The sequence below is a fragment of the Dufourea novaeangliae genome, unplaced genomic scaffold (assembly GCF_001272555.1).
Source record: "Dufourea novaeangliae isolate 0120121106 unplaced genomic scaffold, ASM127255v1 scaffold6, whole genome shotgun sequence".
NCBI classification, from domain to species: domain Eukaryota; kingdom Metazoa; phylum Arthropoda; class Insecta; order Hymenoptera; family Halictidae; genus Dufourea; species Dufourea novaeangliae.
Genome location: NW_015373900.1, coordinates 4,531,077 through 4,542,614, shown reverse-complemented (window position 1 = coordinate 4,542,614; position 11,538 = coordinate 4,531,077).

Genomic DNA, 11,538 nt, shown 5'->3' with positions numbered 1-11,538 from the left:
AAAAATCTAATTTTCGTGTTCCAAACATCTATTAATACTATTATGTATCATTTAAAATTCGACTTTAATAGTTACAGGACCTCGTAAGTGTTCATCGATGCATTTACTCTATCTCCAAATAAAATTCCAATAATTCTAACAATATTTCCAAACCATTGACACGTTCACTGTAGACCTTATTGCGACTAAATTTCCATTCGCATCGATTGCACAATTTGACATTTAAATTTGTATTAAATGACATAGTGTCGGTCACCGGTGACTGACGCGGCGGTGAATGTGTTAATCATTATTTAATATTTATTGAAACATTGTAATTTTTGTACCATATCGAGAGATTTCTTCGTTCCGAACGAACTGCTGTTTTAATTATACATATATACAAACTCACGGTTGCCAATCGGCTTCTCTGACTCTGATACGCGGGTACCAAGTTAGGACCTGGAATGAACATTTACAGAAGTGAATACAGCCATGAGAGAGAGTCACGTCCATATTTGAACGAAACCCGTAGGAGGGTCGAGGTCAACGAGGTACCGGAGGGGCGCAAACCTATGGGACGGACGGTCCGTCGACGAAAGCCGGGAAGCTTTTTAACTGGCGGATACCACCCCGATCGGTCGCTCCAGATTAATTTCATCATGAATGTTAGCCCAACACTCGAGATTCAACCGCAGCCAAACACCCTCCACGATACTCTATTAACAGTTTAAAGCGTATTACAGTCGCGACGCGAGCTTGTTTCGACCGTGTGCGATGAACCTGGTCAAAGCCCCGCCGGCTGTGACAGATATTTTTGATAAATATGTTGGATGGTCACAAGTTGGTTACGCATTCGAGTACATCGAGCGATATATTGTCTATCGCGTGTGAAATGTGATTGACTGTTTGTGCATCATCCACTTTGTTTAATTGGATGAGATAACGTTGCGTTAACTAAATTCGTATAAACACAGTGTCATAAGTGTAAAGTGTAAACCATATTTCCCAACCTGCGGAATTTAACTGAACTTAATCGAATTTATTAATACTAATTTGAACGTACTATTATTAATTTATTGGATTATCTGATTTTCTTCGGGAAGAAAATTATTTGACCATTTTAGTCTTTCAATAATATACTGAAAATGTTATAAAGTATTGAAGAATATTCAATTCTTTTTCAATCGACGATGCAATCTTGTACAAATGAATCACATAGATTTCCTACACCTTCAGAAATTTGTTGATATGTTTGAATTCGAACTTACAATTCTGGCTTACTTTTTAGACAACTGAATGTCCCTGACATTACCATCTCTTAACCCCTTAGGGGGTTATGTTGTATACGGGGTGTCCCATCTAATGTAAGCACCTACAATATCTCACTTGTTTTTGAAGATACAAAAGAATGTGAGAGGATCGTATTATTTGGTTACGAGGAATAAATACTATGATAAGCACACATTTTTCTGAAAGTCAAATTTTTCGAAATTTCAAGGTCGAGGGTGTTTTTTTAAAGGGACTACATATTTTTATTAGCATGGCGTAAATAGTTGAGATCAAAACCAATCGAATGACCTATAATAGTGTGAACTTCATGTGACCTTGAGTATGAAAAATTTACAAATCTGTGAGAGTAGATTTGAATATTAAAATAACTTCTTTAGAGGGATTAATGCAAAAATGTATCGAAGTTAATGGACATCACTTTGAATATTTATGAAAATAAATTGTCTGCACATCAAAAGCAAGTGAGATACTAAAGGTGCTCACATTAGGTGGGATACCGTATATGTATGTGCGCCATGATCAAAGCCACAGCGGGAATGACGGACATATTCGCATAATGACAGTATTTTAAAATAATGCTTTAACAATGAAGATGTTTTGAATTCTTGTAATTCTGTTGGGACAACAGGGTTCAAAATGTCATATATTTATCTGTATTTCTCGTAACATGCAGAATTTTGTTCAAATAATTATGACTGCGGATTCTATGCATTTATAGAATATCCGATTGTCTAAAATTCAGTAGAGCAAAAAGTTTCAGAAAGTTTACTTTGGTCTTGTTTTTATTTCGAACCAATTATAACTCTTAGCAGGGTTAATCAATTTTTCTTTGCGTCCAGTTTGGAGAAATTAATCTATAAAATTCTATATTTGCATAAATATCCATAGTCTAGTTATGACGTACGCTACCGTTCATACGTTTAATCGCATCCATTAAGGTGGCGTAAAACTGAAAATAACAATAGGAAAAAAATGAGTTCTTTTGTATATCATAATATTGTTTGAAAAGGAAAGGTAATGTGTTAATTATCGGTACACATATTATTCGAAACTATCGAGTAACAGTGTTCGTAAGTAAATAGTCCAAAGTGATATGATGCATTCTAACTTGCATGAGGAACAATTAAGGACACTTTAACAATATTTTAAACTCAGTATTGAAATAACAATTGAGCTGGTGACAAAACTATTCCGTATGCATTGAGTTCGATTACGAATTCGTTCTACTCCTGAAAACTATGGCTAAAAGACAACAATGAGGTTTGGAAACTGGAGCTAGAATATGTGTATTTACGACATGAAGATATCAAATCGAGCACGACAACTTCAAATATCCGAATATTGTGTGCGTGATTAAACCTTTTCATTGGGCGCTTAAACTTATAATCGGTAGTATATGTACATACTTTATACACTAGCGATGAAAAATTCGTGCCAGTACTGTCCATTGGGACAGCACTTTCAATGATGAATCATAACGTTTCAGGGGTCAAACGGCTGCATGATTATTTATTCAGTCCAATTGACTGTTTTCAATAAAACATATGAATTGTATAGTTGAACTTACAGTCTACTTACGTTCGGTAGAAATTTCTTGCTAAATACGCCCCAAAAACAAGATTTGAAATACCCAAGATTGATACGAAAGTATACGAACATGTATCGATTACAGAATCGTTAAGCTTTCAAAAGCATCGTGTTATCACTTTTTGCACGGTTGACAGAGACTGCCAATTAGTAGTATCTGAAAGGTCGGAGCATCAAATAAGCTCGTTTCTGGAAGACAGAGAGGGGTGCGCCCCCGTTCTAAGCGAAGTAACATCACGAAAGACTGAGAGACCAAAGGAGAGATCTCGATCCGTGGGATCTCTCTCTCTCTCTCTCTCTTTCTTCTCTTCTCCTTTGCCTTTTTCGGTGGAAATAAAACTGTTGTATCTACTAATAAAGGCGGAGTCTTACTTTTAAAAGCGCGTACTGCTGCTTCTTCCTTTCGTTTCTCTCCCTATCTCTATCTCTCTCTCTTTCTTGTACGTGGGTTCACTCTCTCACCTTCGTTCTGCGTTAAAATAGGAGGGATTAGTTCCTATGGTAGCACGGGGGCTTAAGCATTGATGAGGTTTTTAAATGGGTTCTCCTTTGACGATGGTAAGAGAGAGAGAGAGAGAGAGAGAGAGCACGGAAGACGCGGAACCGGCCGACTCGCTTGGGGAAAAAAAGGAGGGGGGAGAGTGGGACGATATTTACCGGCAGATTAAAAAATCGAGGGAAAAATTAAGTGTTACGGGGGCACGCCCCCGTCCAGGATTTAATTCTACGTAATCCTCTGCTAAGATCGCCGAACCGACCCCCACCCCCTCCGACCCTGCCCCTCTATGGTTCATAAGAAGGTCGTTCGTGATTTTCAACCCTCCGCGGCTAGGATTTCTTCTCTGTCTCTATCTGTCTTTTTTTTTAATCTTACGCTAATCGTCTGAGACTACGCTTTTGGAATGTTCTCGATCAGATGCATTGTAAGAACATCGTGAAAAGCTTGAGGAAGCCTGTGAAGTTCCTTTTAGTCTGAATATCGAGGATCCTTATTAAGATACCTTCTACTCTTTATTAGTAAATTTCTTTTTACAACAATGGGAAGAGTCTTGATTTGGTGAAGAATGAAAATGAAAACGATGTATTAATGTTCATTATATTTTTTGTTTTTTAATTTCCTCATTTATTTGCAATCTGGTATGGAAATAACAATAATCAAATGTCATTACATAGGTGAACAATCGTCCGTATTAGTAGATAATGTGTCCATTGGTACATGTCTTCTGTGGTCTGGTTCATTATATTTTAGAGAAATTTTGATGTTCATTTGTGTTAGAATGTCACTGTTAATGCACCTATAATTAGAACTACTTACAGTAACTCCTCATAAATATTTCATAAACTAATGACCATATGCAGCTGAAACAAATATCATTGGTATCAGATTCCAAGCTCTATCACTGTGATAATCCTCATTAGAAAGTCAACGTTACACCTGGAGACCTCTCCTTGTCAGTGTCGAAAAGCCTTCGATAACTCATCAAGGATTTACTATATTGTAAACTTACTTACCTTAACTCTTATTTCATATTAGAAATGTTTTTCTGAATAACTTTTATTGCGCGCTACTCTTTTCAAATTATTGAATTTGGTATTTAGACTGTAAATTTTATACATGTATAGAATCTGTTACCATGTTTTACACAATAAAGTATAAATCTTAATGTCAATTTCGTCAATTTTGCATTTTATTCCTAACCACTCAAAACTTTTGATAGATGAAATGTTCGATTTGATGATCATTCTACGAAAATATCAGGTTGATGCATAATAAATGTTCTTTTTTAACAAGTGAGTCGTAACTTTGTAAACTCTACAGTTCAAAACCGACATTCATTATGCAACACCGTAATAGTTCTAAAAAATGTCAATCTGATATAAAAAAATTATTCCTGCTATTATTATTAGATACAAAAAATAAACCGAAACTTTTATTATAATAAACAATAATAAAACGTTCCTACAGTTATTTCTACGATTATATTATATTAATCATGTAAATTTCCATTTCGTTCGAAAAAAATTGCTCCAAACATGAATATCTACAAACAGAAATATTAAAAAATGCAACAATTAAAAGACTATAAACATAAACAGACACTCGATTGTATAGCTCCAAGTATGTATTTTTTCTTTCTTCGTACAGTACAGAATATTCACAAAAATATGTACGATACAATTTATTCTCGAACTGGATTCAGTATAATATATTTACCTCTGCAAAAATCAGTTTACAGGAAAACGCGGATAACTGAAGTATAACAGCAAAAGTAAAAAAGTGTTTCAAGTTCGAATATTAATCGATACATTTACAAACACAAACAGCTCCCTTCTATAATTATTATATTTCACAAAAATTTATAATTTTACTCTCATGCATTTGAAACTGGAAAATGTTCACACTGTCAAACATCAAATAGAAGAAAAATGAAACGGATAATTTTATTAAAAGTCGTAAATTGATTTGTACAGCAAATCGACTTCCGTGAAAGTTATAATCACACGGACCACCATCCCCCCTCTGCAGACAGTTTGCGTGTATAAAACGATCTCGAGCAGTTTAGCGAGCGGCGCGGCTAGCTGATGGAAAGTTCATTTCGGGGACGAGTTCAGAGGTCGGGCCTGCGGTTGGGTCTTTTTCCCTAGCCGCTTTCACTCAAATAATAATGTGGCTTAATTACATGAGGACAAGTCGATATGTTAGCGATACAAATATTTAGAGGGGGTGCACGGCGTAGTAGCCGGTGGAACGATGTTATTAGTAAATTAACCAACATCAAAGAAAATGCGACCGATGGTCACTTACTCTGCTAATGGAAAGCCCTGCGTCCTCCTACGTGGAATGTCTATAGATGTACTTATATACGCCTGTACAGATACATTTCTATATTTCCGTCATTGGCGCTCGGAACGCCGCGTGATCGCTGTGATTAAGTATAGTAGCGTCTACAACCCCCTCGGACGCATTATTTTGTGCTTAAAAGAGTTTTTCCTCTTTCGAGTAACGAAAGGATTACAGTTTCCTTTCAATGCAATACCTTGTTGGTTGTAATTATTTTACTTCTACAGAAAAACTGTACAAAAAATTTTTCCATTCACTAAAATCAACTAGCGCAAAAGTATTTTAATTAAATATGAAAACTGAAAATTAAAAATGATCTATTCTCGAATTAATTGAGTAGTCGATTAATTTCTACATCGACGAAATAAAATTATCTGAAAAATAAATTATTAGAGTTAATAAAAGGTTATTAAGAATTGGTAAAGATGTAAGGAAAGTCGTAGGGAATAAATGGAATGAGCAATACCAAAGTGTCTAAAAGAAGATAAAAGAGGGTGAAGCATTAAGGAGTTAAGTGGGCCATTTTGGAACAAGTAATTGACGTAGGTTTCAATAACAATAAATCTTAAATTTGAAAGTTATCTATTAATAGAATGCTGAAAAAAGTGATTTTCCCATCACGTTAAGGACACAGATAGAAATTTTAATATTTTAATATTTCCTTCAAATATGGTTAACTCTTTTATTTTAGCTTAACCCTCGTTCTTCCTTTAACCCTCTGAAGGCGAACCTTTTTAATGATCCAATAGTCGGCGATACCTGGTTCAGGTAAACCCCTAGTCATCTTGCTTTAGATGTGTATAATTTCTTCGAAACATGATGGGTTTCTTATAAAATGTTAATAAAAACAACAGTACAATGCAGTTAGATTTAGTAGGTTGAAATGGTGCGTGAAATTTCCGAAATCTTAGGTCATAATGGACCCAGACACCGTCCGAGAGTTAATGTACGTACGAATTATTTTTTGACACATCGAACGAACAGAATCGCTCGTAAATGACAGGTAACGAATAAATTTTGGCAAATAAAACTCCTTCTTATTGCACCTTTGCATCGATAAACTAAATGTTTGAATACAAAACATTTCCTGAGAAGGGTAATTGAATTACATCAATCTACATTATACACATCATCGGTTTGCTAGAAGAGCTATAAAAGTAAGAAAATTAAATTTTTCCGGAAATTGTTTTAAAGTTATGCATGATAGAAAATGATTAATTATTCAACCATTTAACAATGACAAAATTTTTGTTCCTCTACAATTTAGCTAATAGTCTTTGGGTCTTGAGATTAAAACCCAAAAGCAAGCTAACCTGACAACTTTTGTAACTGATACTTTCAATATACTATGATATGTGTTCATCATTAACCCTTTTCACTCCTAGTTCTTTTTCAATTGTCTTTCCAAGAGACCCCATTATTTTAGGTGTGTTATTTCAACCCTTTGGCTCCGGGGCTGAATCTTGGGATCCATTACGAATTCCCTGCTAGACGATAGAATAGGAGCAGCATCTGTTTTTTCCATTTTACTATAAACTATCAATCAACAAAAAAATTTAATGAATCAGCATTAAAACAAAATCACAGTCTTATTTTGAAAAGTGAGAGTTTTGTGAATTTTTTAGTGTTCCTGCTGTAAAAGCTCGTCTACGGAGTTGAGTTCTAAGTGACTAATTTTTTACTATATAGAATTGTTTCAGCTATTCAGATCTAATAGAATTGACAGGCGACTTGGGACAAGATGCGATAAGTATAAAGTCACTTCATGCACAATCGACTACGTCGAACTCAAACCTTACCATGCTGAAAATATCTGTCTATTTTTCCAAACTTTTTGTTTTGGAATAAAAGAATTTGTAATTTGTATGTTAAAAGGCACGAGTAAAGCAGAAAAATTCATTATTCGAGAATTGAATCTGAAAAATCCGATTTTTGTTGTAAAATTTATAACGTTTTTACCTTTCAAGAAAGACAGTTTTCAATGTCAAATTCGTAATCCTCAGGGTCGAAAACCTAAAAAAAAACTAGTAAATCCAAATCATCAGCTCCAATCTTTGCCGCACCCCGAAGCGAAAGGGTTAAAGGTACATTAGAAGACAGTTGGTTGATAGAAACCAAATTTAACAATTTTTTTTTCTGATTATATTAATAATAACATTGGAAATTTACTAAAAATCTCAAGTGCAACTCAAGATAGGGGTCCCTACTCACGAAATTGACGTCACACTCGACAAAGAAGTTCAAAGAGTTAAATTAGATCTAATCGCTTTAACAGTTAATGTTTGGCGATATCACAAGATTAATGATTTCTAAGATCTGTCACTCTTCTAGCAAAACGACGATACGAAATGGTGATCGACCATTTACATTCCAACAGCCTCTTAATCCAAATACTCTTACCACTCCCATATCAATTCTTCTTCACCATCAAGAACCTCCCCCGTTCAGCACCTTTCTATTCAGCCGCCCAAAGCGTCGCGAACAGTCGAAATTACACAAAATTTCCCCGCTCATTTTTCTCCGACGTCTGTACAGTTTGATCCGATTCCCGGGCCGCGAGCACGCTTATTCATTTATCATCGCGCGAACCAGCGTCATTGGTTAAGAGGATGATGCACGCCGAGGGTGACGAGGACCGCCCGAACTCAAGAAGAGGTTCCATGGATCCTACCCGCCAACGCCACCATGGCGCAGTCCTCTTCTTTTCGCCGTTACTCCGGGGTCTTAAGGGTGATTTCTTTTCGTTCCCTGGCCCCGCCAGACTAAATTTCGCGCGTTAAGCTCTGGGCGTAATCCTGCCCTTAATATTCAAAAACGTGATCGCCCTGCCAAGCGTCCCGCTGGAAGTAGAGCTGCTGCCCCCGAAGGCGCCCCCGCAGCCCAGGCCACGCTCGTCCGAACGTACCGGCGAACGGGGAGAAGCTTTTCATATGCTAATTGGCATTCGTCATTTTCTTATGGCGACGACTTAAGTGTGCTTAGGCGAGCTAACTCCTTTTCTCCCGAAGCGTTAGACGTAGGCCGTGAGAGACTGGCCTGTCCGCGCCATCTTTAAAATTGGACGCGATATCCAGAATCCAGATTCTTTCATTTTTCTGTTGAAACATAGTTTTGGCAATGTTTCATCTGACAAATCAACGATGTTAACCGTGTGGCTCGTGGTGGCATCGAATAATGCAGGTGATTTGAAACAGGAGTTAAATGTTGTAAAGAGCTATTGTACTCATTAAAATAAATGAAAAATGTTTTATTTTCTTTTTATTTTTAACAGTTTTAACGTCGAATGAACTGCATATGCATGGTTATCTACAACGGTACAAGCTAGCGCCTAAATATCTCTGTTAGGATTGAAAATGTTAAAGAGGAAAATGGTACTGTTCAAGGGGATAAATATGATGATGCAAACAGATTTCTGATTCTTGTTATCTTCGACATTTTTTAAAGGTTACCGATGGTTTTTTAAATAGCACCATATACTGTTAACTTCATAGCATAGTAGCTGATATTGAAACGAGTTCAAGGATATAGGATACCATGATCTTGGAATAACCAAGAACTTATAAATCTAGTTTGATTATTCCGTTCGATCGACAGAAATAATGTTAACCGTGTAAAATTTAGTTCCTTAAACCACTAGGTTTCATTAATAGTAATAACGTGGGTGTCGTTAATGGAAGGTGAACAGTAAATGTACACAAACATAATTATCAATAAACTAAAGGTACGTACAGTCTGTTATTGTCATCGAATTATTGCGGTAGGGTACCAATTTCATTGTTAACAAATCGATATACGTTGAACAATGCGCCACTGGAAGGAAGAGATGCTGTCATCGTCACAAATTTTTAACTCTCAGGTCATTTTAAGGTCATAATATCCTACATCGTTAATCTCTCCGTAACATTAGCTACTATGCAATAAAGGTAAAAATGTATGGTGCCATTTAACAAACCATTGATGACCTTTCAAAAACTTTAAAGACAACAACAATCAGAAGATTGAGTGTTCGAAAGCTCCTCACGACTGAACATTAAATATTTCATAAACTAATGGCCATATGCGACTGAAACAAGTATCATTGACTTCAGAATTCCAAGATCTATCACTGTATAAAACCTGATTAAAAAGTCAGCGTTACACCAGAGGACCACTCCTTGTTTGTACCAAGGAGCCTTCGAACACTCATCGAGGATTTACTGTATATCGTCATATTTAGCCCATTCAACAGTACTACTTCGCTTTTAAACATTTTCTCCTATTATCAATCCTAACAGAGATATTTGGGTGTTATCTTTCTCGTAAGTTACTCTGTATACTGTGGGGAATTATACATATTTTGTTATAGAATACTCAGTTCCTTACAAAGGAGAATACTTCGGATATTTGCTGATGATCACTGAAATTTTCATTCAAAATTTCTTCATTTTGAAACTTTAAAAAGTGTTCCATTGACATAGATTCGCAAATTAATGCTGAAGTAGATGGAGACACTTTAATTTGGGCTGGATCTATAATAGAATGCAGAATATAGGACGCCTGTGAAGCAATTCGAAATAACACACAAGAACTTTTCAATGTTCGTAGTTCCTGTGTATAAGGATCTCAAATATGAATTCAAATGGGAGGAGATTAGTCAAGACATGTTTCATGAATACTGGAATAAAAATAATACTCGAAATACACACCCATTTTTATACTATCCAACTTTTCCAAAATTAATTTCCATGTCTATCTTGACATAACATTTTTTACTTATTTTAATGGCTAATATAAAATATACCCCTAATTATTAATTAACTATTAAGTTCACCCTGTTTTAGATAATCCTTTATAGAAGCATACATTTATTTAGAATAACACAAAAAACTTCAATATAGAACATTGTTAAGGCAATGCTCAATATTCAAATGCAGTTTTACATATTAAATGAATTCTTCTATCAAATTCAAATACCTGAACTGTAACGTATCCGTTTACATAAATGAACAATAACAAATGTCTTATCAGCATATTCTGCTCACAATGTCGAATAATACTACACTTAACTCTCGTGCACTGTTCAATAAAATATTGCATTACTATTCGTTGAACTAAATCGGGTCTCAATTGAGACTGAATTAAAGAAACATATTTCTCTACCGCTCGATTATAATATATGTGGGCTATTGGTGCCAAATTAATTTAGAAATTTCTATAATTAAAGATGTAATTAACAATCGAACACTGGCTTCGAGTCAGATTGATCCAAACAGTGCACGGGAGTTAAAACATTGAGAAGATCTTATCATATAAGTGTATGTAATTCACTAGTCTCTTTAAGTATTACGGTGATTCATAATTATTGTACTCTCCGCAGAGTGGGTGACGTGATATTTATGAATCACGCTAATATTAAATATACTTCCTAATTACATTACTACGCAGTAATTACTACTAAATAGTGTCATCAATCAAAGTAATGATCAAACAACAGATGAAGGATTCATACACCTGATAAGTTAAAGTATCGTTTCTATAACTGAAACTTATACAACATATAACTATCCAATCCAAATGATATCACAATTAACAAAATCTTATTCGTTTATTCGTTTCCCAAATAGCACAAAAACATCCGATGGACGTACGTTCCGGACGTTCTGTACATTCGGAGGATGTCCCGAAAAGGTCCATATGTCCCCGTTAGGTCCTCGTTAAGATCTTTAAATGTCCTAGGAAGCTCCTCTTTACAAAGTGAAACGTCCTGAGGACGTCCTCTGTCAACATTCTCAGAACGTTTCCCGAATGTGTAAAAGTAACATTCCCCGTACGTTTTGGGAATGTTTAAAGAGATTTTA